Source organism: Marmota monax, unplaced genomic scaffold (assembly GCF_021218885.2).
Source record: "Marmota monax isolate L192 unplaced genomic scaffold, Marmota_monax_Labrador192_F-V1.1 WCK01_AAM20220418_F8-fsc00007, whole genome shotgun sequence".
Taxonomy (NCBI): Eukaryota; Metazoa; Chordata; class Mammalia; order Rodentia; family Sciuridae; genus Marmota; species Marmota monax.
The window spans coordinates 31,948,420-31,959,808 of NW_026692781.1; the positions used below are offsets into that span (position 1 = coordinate 31,948,420).

Sequence of the window (11,389 nt, forward strand, 5' to 3'; positions counted from 1 at the left end):
TTTAAACATATTCACATAATCAGTTCTATAAACCTAAATATAAAACCAGTTTTCAGATGTCATTCACCATTTTTGTGAAATACTGAACATTACTAATTAAGTCCAACCATAACTTTAAAAGGGGGAAACTGATAAAATTTACTGAAGTGAGAATATAACCAAAATATTAATTTAACCACAGGTCAGTTTTACTTAAATCAGGATTGTCCAACAAAAATAATTTTGTCAGTCATTCATGATCTGATTTCTGGTGTATCACATAAATTAAATTATGGTACACATAAAAAAACCAAGAGACATTTCTGTTTGGTAATAAATAAGGCAGTAGCTATTACTCATTAGTGGCTTTTTTGAAGTAAGCTATCAGGTCTACCCTTTCTCCCTTCTTCTTAATGCAGCGAAGATCATTTTTGTTCCAGGGATGTACTTTTTGGGATTCTCCAAATACTCCACCAGTGTATCCTCTCCCTAGGTGATGCCTCTGTTCTTGTTGGCATTTGTATAAGAGAACCCAGCAGCCTGACCTGTCTTCTGCCCAAACAGTCCATGGAGATTTGGTCTGGTCTTGTGCTTGCCTCCCTTTTCCACTGTGTGGCACTGGGCACACTTCTTCACAAAAATCTTCTTGCCTTTCTCAACATCACCCATTTTTAATTTGTTCTTTCGTCGCTAGCTCAAAGTTGGTTCAAAGGTAGTTCCCAATCAGAAGCTGGATGTCCCACTGTCTAGCCCAAGGACACGCAGGTCTACACCTATGTACCGGTGTCAGTGCACTCGCTCCATCTCCCCGCGGCCTAGACTCTAGGATTTTCTACAGACACATTTATGTTGTCTACAAATGAAGGCGAGTTTTTCTGTTTACCTTCCTATTCATATTTCTGTTTGTTTGTTTTGTTTTATTGCATGGAGTAGAAGCAGAAATGTAATGTTGAATAGAAGTGATGGTATTGATTATCTTTCCTTGCTCTCCTTCTCTAGAGAAATGTGTTCAATCTTTCATTGGTAAGCACAATGTTAGCTGTAGTTCTTCATAGATATCTTCCATCAGAATGAGAAATTCTTTTCTGATCCCAATTTTCTGAGAGCTGTTTTTTTTTTTAATTCAGGAATAGAATGTCTTCTTTATACTATTGACACAATTATATTAATATATGTTTTACATTAATTTATTTTAGAATGTTAAACCAACCATGAATTCCTGGTATGAATTAAATGTGGTCATGAAGTAGCATCCTTTTCTCATATTGCAGGATTAAATTTGTTAATGTTTTCATAGGATATTTGCATTAATATTCATGAGCAACATAGTGTTTTGCTTTTAATGTTTTTTTTTTCTGGTTTTGGAGCAAGGGTTATACTGGTCTCATAGGTGAGTTACATTATTCAAATTATATACTGTAAATTTGAAATTTTCACTATGTTTTTAATTCAAATTAAATCTAATGGATTTAGGAGTACTTGGATTTTCTATTTTGCCTGGTATTCATTTCAATAATTTTTGTATTTCAAGGAATTCTCCATTTCATATAAATTGTCAAATTCATTGCATATATTTTCATAATATTCTTATTACTATTTTAATGTTCATAGGCTCTATAATAATTATTATTCATTTATTCCCAATATTGGCAATTTGTTTTGGGTTTTATTTTCAGTCTTGTTGGAGTTTTTCAATTTTATTATTCTTTCAAAGAACCGATTTTTTTATTTCATTGATTTTTCTCTATCATCTGTCAGCTTCTTATTTTATTTCTGCTCTCTTTTTTATTAATTTTGGGTTTAATTTGCCTCTACTTTTTCAAGATTTTTAAGTTGGTAACTCAGACAATTATTTTTAAAGATGCCTTTTTCAAATACAAGCAGAGCTAAGCCAGGCACAGTGACACATGCCTGTCCCCAGACTTGGGGACTGGGAGATCAAGGCAAGAGAATCACAAATTAGAGGTTAGTTTGGGTAACTTAATGATACTTTGTCTCAAAAAATAAAAGAGGTGGGAATATAGCTCAATGGTAGAGTATCCCCAGGTTCAAAAAAAAAAAAACATGAGCTACATATTTCTCTCAACACATTGCTATAACTACAACTGACAAACTTTGTTTTGAGTTTCTTATCATTCAGTTCAAAATATTGTTCTACTTTTTCTTTTTCACAGTTTTCCTGCCCCAATATATCTCTTCTCCTTTTGATATTGTCCTCTTTGTTTATTATTTTTGAGGTGCTGTTTATTATTTCTGCAAGTTTTTTCCGTTTTTCTTTTTGAACTTCAGTTTGGTATACATTCTATTGCCTCTTTTCAAGTTCACTGATTTTTTTCAACAGTGTCTAATTTGTGAATGCTATCCAATCAATACTCTGTTTTGGATAGTGTATTGTTTTAGCTCTGTAATTTCTACAAATCCTTTCTTATAGCTTCCCTTTCTTCATTATGATGTCTTTTGTTCCTTCAATATATTTATGTTTTCTTCAACTCCTTGAAAGTATTTATAAAGTTTTTATTTACTACTTCCATCATCCCTTTGGTTGCTGGGTCTGTTTCTATTAACTGATTTGCCTCTTGAATAAGAATGCCATCATCCTGGTTTTTTTTTTCCATTTGTTTAGCAGTTTCATTAAATACTGGACATTGTGAATGTTACATTTTTGATGTTAAGAATTTTACTGACTTTCTTTAGTGGTGGGAGGCATTTAGTTACTTATAAGTCTACTTGATGTTTTTGAGGATTGCCTTTAAGCTTTGTTAGGATGGATCTGGTATAGCCTTTGTGTTAAGGCCAGCTGAGTCCCTTTCTGGGGTCCCTACAAGTGTCCAGAGCATTCAGTGATGTCTCCTCATTTTGGTTGATTTGAACTCAAATGCCTCTTAACCCTTGTGAGCTCCACTAATTGTTCTGCTTGCTAGTAGTTCCACCAGTACTTTCCTGACCATTCTTTTTTCAATCAGGCTTATGGAATCTCACTCTGCATATGCATAGCTTACTATTGACCCTAGACTCAAAGAACCCCCTGTGTAGTATCCAGGCCTATTCTGTAGCTCCCTCCTCTGGTACTCTGCTCTGTAAATTTCAACCAGCTCAGGGACCCTGAACTTGAATCTCTCTCTCCTTGATTCAGCAAGACTGCTGTGCTCTTTCTGAGCCTGCTGTCCCTGTGCGGATCTAGAAAGTGTCTCAAAGCAAATGACTATGGGGCTCTCCTTATTTTAGTTTCTTCTCTCAGGTATCATAGTCATGTGTTACTTTCACCCAACATCTGAAAACAGTAACAAATGTATTTTGCTTAGATTTATGGTTATTTGTAATGAAAGATATAATTATTCCATTATAGCCCATAGATAAAAATTAAAAATACTCTTGGAAGAGAAAAATAAAATAATTAATCAAAAAACATTTAAAACTTACATCACATCAGAGTCAAAGACAAGTGTCAAATTTGGGGAAATATTAATTATCTATATCATAAAATTGGCTGATATCTAATATTTAAAACCAAAGGAAATATACCAATAGATCTATAGAAAATATACTTTCATCTAATGTTAGATAAATAGTTCACAAAAATAACTGCAAATGCCCTTAAACACAGGGAAAGATGCTCAGCGCTGCTTATGATATTGTTATAGGGCTGGGAAACTGAGGCAACACAAAGACACCCCCCCACTCTTTCTTTTTTTTTTTCTTTCTTTTTTGAGAGAGAGAGAGAGAGAGAATTTTTTTAATATTTATTTTTTAGTTTTAACCTGTCCCTTCCTTCCAAGTATCACTGCTATCCGTCCAGGCAGGCAGCCCACCTTCCAAGTCTGCCAGACCAGCAGCCCCTTAAGTCCTCCTGTCTCCTTCTAGCAGGCCAGTGAGGGTTGTCTCAGGCACATAACATGGGACAGTAAGAATCAGGTCAGGAGCAAGGAAGGTTTCCAGGGACTGAAGCCCTAGGAACTTCCTTAAGTGTAAAAGAAGATCACTGAATCGGCAAGAAGTCTGCAGGGTCAGTGATGCTAGTGTCCTTATTGCTTTGACCAACAACAAGGAGAGCTGTCAAGGATCTTTGGGACTATAAGAGATCCATTCCAGGTGGAAAGAGAGGTGTGTGTTGGAAGGGTCTGATATCAGAAGTCAGTGAGGCTCTGTTAAGCTGTGTTCAGCTCTGGGACAAGGAGAGGCTCTGGGAAGAGGCTCTGGGAAAGGATCAGAGTGCTTTGTTTTTCCTCAGATTCTAAACTCAAGAGGCCCAGCCTTCTTTCATTTTTTTTGTCTTGAACTCAGCATGATTCTTTATTGCATTTTTCCCCTGCCCCCTGCTGAGAGTGACCTTGAAAGAGTTTGTTATCAAAAGAACCTGGCTGAGCTGCTTGCTGATGAACCGCCAGGAGCCCTTTGCCTCTCAGCTAGAACCACTGTGATTCTTTTGGGCTGTTCTCAGTGGAGGATGGATCCCCAAACCATTTCGGGGCAACTGCAGCCTCATAGCAGACAGCCTAGCACACAGAAAATGTGTTGAATTAAATTACAAAACAAGGCAGGCAGAAGGATTACATTAAAAACCCCCTAGAGCAACCAGTGGGCTTCCAGGGAACAGCAATCAGCCTCAGCCTGATAATCAGAAAAGAAGATAAGATGATGAGGGGACCTGGAGGTCCCCCAAACAGTCATAAATAAGCCTTTCAGATTCAAAAGTGGACCTTTGCAGACACCTCTTGAGTACAGAGTTTCACAAGTGACAAGCACACAGCACAGCGCAGCCATTCTCCATTACCTACACACAGTGTCAAACACAGGCATGTGTCTTTCCTACTGAGCCCAAGTGTAGTTTCAGAATCCTTCTCAACAAAGTGCTCCAGGAAGGGCTCCAATTGGAAGGCTGGTGCAGAGGTCAAACTCACCTGCCACCCTTGGTGTAACACATTCCTATCTTTTCAAAAAGAGAAAGCAGAGAAGCAGTTTGCTGCATTTTCTATGCCACAAAGTTACTTTGGCAAAAGAGCTAGAAGGACAACTCAGATCCTTTGATTCCTAATCCAGCGCTTTTTCTAGTAAGCTTCCTCTCAACCTTGAGATGACCATTTTCAATAATATCATCTTGGGAATTTAGGAATTTTCCTAGCCTGATGACTCATATGGTGCCTTAAGAAGGCCTACATAGCATCACCCTAAACAGAAGGCATGCAGACCCCAAAAGTTTCCCAATTCATGGATGGTCTTAAGTTGAAGCTGAGATAAAACTTTGCCATAATTGTTAGTCCCTGCTTCCTGTCTTTGCCTCTCAGTTTCTCTAGAGGAGCCTAGCAATGAAACCTAAATGACCATTATCAATGGCAAATGCCTCAAAGAGATAAATACTGAAGCAAAGCAGTAATATTTTTTTTGGCATTTTATGATTGATTTCTGTTGTCTTGAGCTTTTAGTTCTGTAATAAAAGCTTCTTTTGTATGTATTTTGCTCTCTCTGATTGTTCACCTTCTCATAAGGGAAAAAAATCTTAATAAATCTTTTGTCTGTTTTGAACTCCATAGATTAAATTTTTACCATGATAATATACTATATTGCTGAAAGAAGATAATTACGTGATGAAATTAAGACATTCTGCAATTATATCTTGTAATATCATTAATTTCCAGCTGCACACAAATTATATCTACCTCAAGAACAATAGTCATTTCCTTTGTTTCTCTCACAAAAGCAGGTAATAACAATCTTTCTCCTGCAATTATTTTAGACAAATTTTCCAATTTGTTATCTTAGACCTCTCAGAGCAGTAATGATACATTATTTCAAGTTTCAAGTTTTACTTTTATCATTGTATTGCTAATGATCTTTTAGATTGAAAATGATATTTTCTTTTTTAAAAAAGCATTGACACTCATTGTCATGTCTCTCCAGTTTCTTCATAATCTTAGGAAAGAAATCATTAATGGTAATGAATGAATGGACTTATTAGAAAAAAAAACATATGCCATAGATGACTTGTCCCCATCTATGCTGACACAAAAACTATTTCATACAAGACATAAATAGACAAAATTAATGACACGGAACAAGAAAACTTAAAGAGGCATACCCGTGAGCAGCTTATAAAATTATTCCAATCTTTAATAGAATCTGGTATTCATAATAAATCAACAAATATTATTGCACATTCATTCCATGAAAAAACATTATTTCGGGGAGAACAAGTGTCTCTGGATCCTTTAAGAGCCCAGAGTTTACCTGGGGAGAGAAGAGTGAAAGAATCAATATGGAAGAATGAGTGAGTAATGATAGAAAGCAAAAATTGCAATAGCAATATAAAACTAATGATCAAGTGAAGCATAACAAAAGATATCCTATGACCTTAGAGAGAAAGGAGAACATGGGACTTGGGAAGTCTGTGATAGTTTCTGGGCAGGAAAGGCAAAGTGAATATAAAAGACTCCATAGCCAAAGCTGAATTTGGTAAGTAGACTTTCTCCATGATTCCATGTCTCATCCTTTTTTGTTTCTGTTTTCACTTTGCCACAGCACTAACTGTCATGGACTCAATTACTATACCTCTTAGGCTAACTCTGAAATCTGAGTCTCCAGCAAGTTCATTAAGATAGCCATAATTTAAAAAAAAAATATGAGAAACAACACTTGTGGAGGCAAGGACGTACAGAAATGAGTACATTGCTGGTGGGAATGTAAAATGATGTAAATGAATGTAAATGATGCAGTTTCTGTGGAAAACGATTTGATAGTTCCTCAAAAAGTTACACAAGGGATTTGCCATACAATCCAGCAATTCCATTCCTTGCTGTATACCCAAAAGAATGAAAAGAAACGCTGTCCTTGTTTCTCCTGTCCCTCAAAATCAGGGCTCAACCCTCATGAGGTTGGTGTACATGTCTAACCTTTGACTTGTACACTAATATGAAATTCCCTGTGAAATTCAGCAATTTAAATAGTTTTCTGTGACTGATTCCAAAGATCCCTGAAATTCCCCCTTCCTTAGTTCCTTGAGGATATAGTATATAGGAGAATTCACCTCCACTTTTTTTTTTCTTTTTTCTTTTTAGTAGTACTAGGGATTGAACCCAGGTCCTTGCACATTGTTAGGCCAATCACACATCCCTAGACCTTTTTCTAAATTTGATTTTGAGACAGTGTCTTGCTAAGTTTTCCAGGGCTGGGCACGGTAGCACATGCCTGTAATCCCAGGGGCTCAGGAGGCTGAGGCAGGAGGATGATGAGTTCAAAAGCCAGCCTCAGCAAGGAGCTAAGCAACTCAGTGAGACCCTGTCTCAAAATAAAATACAAAATAGGGTTGGGAATGTGGCTCAGTGGTGAAGTGCCCCTGAGTTCAATACCCAGTACAAAAAAAAAAAAAAAAAGGTTTTCCAGGCTGGCCTTGAACTTGCCTCAGCCTCCTAAGTAGCTGGAATTGCAACCATGTGCCACCATACCTGGCCCATCTCCACTTTTTGTCCATAGCACCACTTAGTCTAGTACCCAATCTTTAACTGGCACACAGAATATGTGTTTTAAGAAGAAGGATGGAAAAAAGATTCAAAACCAACCCAAGTAAAAAACTTTTGACCTAAGTAAAAACAGACCTAATGGAAGAAATTCCTCTTATTTCTCATAATAATTTAAGTCAGGTTGCTTAGTAACCATCTTCCTTAAAATGGTACATTTATATAAAAAATGGTGTTTTTATAAGAAGCTGTGGATTTCCAAGTCAGGTTTTATAACCTCATGCAGACCCATATGTCTTTTTTTCCAGGCCAAATTCCAATTGGCTTGCAGAGGAATATGCACACTGAAACTGAGAACTTGGAGGGCTGGGTTGATGAGGAGGATGTCAGTGTAGCAGTGATATCAAAAGGGGGTCTTAAAATGAAAAAAGATCTTGACCTCTGTGTTCACTTTCTTGGAGAAAATCTACTGGGTGATATTGGCAAGGGCTGTCACACAATGATTACATGGGGTGGTACTTCTGTTAAGGTGTATTATGAGGTGTCCAAGAAAGGAAGAAAGGAACTCAATCATTTGGATTTGATATAATAACTCTAAAACTCTGAGCAGAATGTAACCTAGCAGTTGCAATCATCTTTTCATTTTTTTTTCATTTAATACAATCCGGATATACATTCTTAACTCTATATTATGATTATGTTATTACTTAATATTTTATTATGCTACATTTGTACGGTACTTATCACTTTTGTCTGACCATCTCCAAGAATAGTGGCACCTTGAATCAAGAATGAAACACTATAATGATTTTTTAAAAAAAATACTTATATCAAGTTTTTTAGTACCATCAGGGCAAAAAGTATATCTCATTATGTTGTTTATGGCTTGTGGCTTCTTTCTTTGCTTGCTGTAGGACAGAGGCAGAAGCTGGAAAAGCAAACACTTCATCTCAAACATTCTAAATCAGGGAACTCAAAAAGTCAAGTAGGCAGAGCTCAATTGGAGTAATTAGTAGAATAGTCCATCTAATGTCAAGGTACCAGCAGGTAACCAAAGCCACATCTTGATTATTGCACTATTTAAATGCACTCATAGCATAAAGTTCTACTACAACTAAAGAGCCCCTGGCATTCTCTAGGCATGTTTCTCCCTAAGAGTCTTGTTCAGTCATTTTCCCTGGGGTTAAGGTAGCTGGACAACATCTCTTTGGAATCAAATGTGAAATTCAAGAAGACCATAAAGCAATATGATTAAGGAGCTCAGCTGTGCTTGAACTGGTCAGTTGATAATTTAGAAAAATTTTTCTTTCTGCTTGAAATCCACCTAATTGTGTGACAATGATGGATATGTCACCAAATCTGACAGGCAGCATTCTGTCATCCATCTCTGATCCTGATATTCACTGAGGTGCCTTTTCACTTGTGTCCTCACAACGGTGTGTGCAAGGTTAGTTAACCAGTTAGCCCCTGCTCAGAGGAGCTTAGGATGACCCCTCCCCTAAGCCATTGGACCTCATGTGGGCAGCCAGCAGTGGACCCCAGAGATGAACAAGAACATTTGATGACTCAGAGACCAGGAAGCCACTTCCAAGAACTACCTGAACCAGAGCTCACAGCCCCGCCCTTCAGACAAGTGCTTTTTAGAACAAACACTGTCTGTTCAGAATGGAAAACCAGATATTTTGAGCGACTTTGAGTCTTAACAATTTATGGCTCCTATTCAATATAGCTTATATAGCACACACAGACATTACAAGTTTGCCATACCTCACTGAGTTCCTTTGCATGTACCTTACATTATTTCAGCTTAAAAACCATTTTCCCTTTAATTGGCAACAAACTACTTCTATGGAGATGAAAAAGATATATTGAGGAGATGATGCTGGCAATCTCATCTCACCTAGCTTGGTGATCATAGTCATGTCAACTTCTTTGGACCTTTAATTTCTTAGTTGTAAAATGATATATCACATGATTGCTAATTTTGTCTTAGCTGGAAATTCAGTATGAATAGAGAGTTAAAATCTCTAGCATAGGGCCATAATGTGATATAGAAACTACCCAGTTAGTTTTATTTTTTTCAATTCAACAATTTATAGTACATTTTTTTAACAGCACATTTTCATTTCAATTGAAACTCAGTTCCTCTTTGAATGTAAACATTTGAGTATCTTATGGGTCATTTAAGTTGTGACATTTGGCAAATCTCACATTTCACCCCCTGTGAGCTAGGTCCTGTGTTATGAGTTGGAGATAAATGAAGAATGAGGCCTGGTTTCTGCCCTCAGATAATTCACAGCTTAGCATGGGAGAAAGCTCAAAGAAGTAGGTGCTGGGGGCACATAGCGAGGGTGTGAAGGGCTAGGCATGCAATGTCTAACAGAAGACCTGACAGAGAGGAAGTGGGCCAGACAGGAGGGAGGCAAAGACAGCAATGTGTATGTGCACAGACCTGGGGCAACAGAAAGCATGTGGAAGCTGTAAGTAGGGCTGAAGTCCAGGGATTAAGGGAATTAGAGGAGTGGGTCCATCCCATTTATCGATTCTTAATTTTATTTCTGAAGCTTTAGGAGTCTGATTAAGGAAGTCAGAACCTAATTCAACATGATGAAGATTTGGGCCTACTTTTTCTTCTATTAGATGAAGTGTCTGTAGTCTAATTCGTAGGTCTTTGAGTTGAGTTTTGTGCATGGTTAGAGGTAGTGATTAAAAGATCAATAATGTGAAGAGAGAGCCCACAGAATGGGAGAACATCTTTACTACATGCATATCAAATAGAGCACTAATTTCCAAGGTATATAAAGAACTCAAAAAACTTAACACCAAAAAAACAAATAACCCAATCAGTAAATGGACTAAGGAACTGAACAGATGCTTCTCAGAAGAAGATATACAATCCATCAACAAAAATATGAAAAAAATGTTCAACATCTCTAGAAATTAGAGAAATGCAAGTCAAAATTACTCTAAGATTTCATCTCACTCCTGTCAGAATGGCAATTATCAATAATACAAGCAACAATAAGTGTTGGCAAGGATGTGGGGGAAAAGGTATACTCATACATTGCTGGTGGGACTGCAAATTGGTGCAACCACTCTGGAAAATAGTATGGAGGTTCCTTAAAAAACTTGGACTGGAACCACCATTTAACCCAGCTATCTCACTCCAGTATCAGTCTATACCCAAAGGACTTAAAAACAGCATGCTACAGTGATGCAGCCATATCAATGTTTATAGCAGATCAATTCACAATAGATAAACTGTGGAACCAACCTAGATATTCTTCAATAGATGAATGGGTAGAGAAAGAGACTGTGGTCTATATACCCAATGGAAAATTATTATTAAAAGAGAATAAAATTATGGCATTTGCAGGTAAATGGATGGAGTTGGAGAATATCACACTAAGAGAAGTAAGCCAATCCCAAAAAACGAAAGCCGAATGTTCTCTCTGGTAAGTGGATGCTGATCCATAATAGGGGAAGGGGAACATGGGAAGAATGGGGGAAATTTGGATTGGGAAAAGGTGGGGGGAGGGCAGGGGAGATGGGGATAGGTAAGATGGTGGAACGAGAATGACATCATTACCCTAGGTACATGTATGACTGCACAAATGGTGCAACTCTGCATTGTGTACTTAAATGAAAAGTGTGCTCCATTTGTGTGCAATGAAACAAAATGCAATCTGCTGTCATATATAACTAATTAGAAATTTTTTTAATTTAAAAATGTTTAAAAAATAAATAATTTTTTAAAAAGAAGAAGAAAAGGAGTGGAGACCAGCAATCCTGAAAAGCTTTGGGATGGTTACCATGTAATACAACAAACTGGAAATCAGAAAATGAAAATTTGAAGCCCAGTGAGATATCTATTCCATTCCACATTCAAAACCTTGGCAACAATTTTTAAATTGGACCATAGTAGGTATTGTCAAGAAAGTAGTTGAATTGGCTCTTCTAGA

At 37.1% G+C, this 11,389-nt stretch overlaps 1 pseudogene; it reads right to left on the reverse strand.

Moving 5' to 3' along the window:
* Positions 1 to 251: 251 nt before the first annotated feature.
* Positions 252 to 648, reverse strand: LOC124094651 (cytochrome c, somatic-like; annotated as a pseudogene).
* Between the last annotated feature and the right edge of the window lie 10,741 nt (positions 649 to 11,389).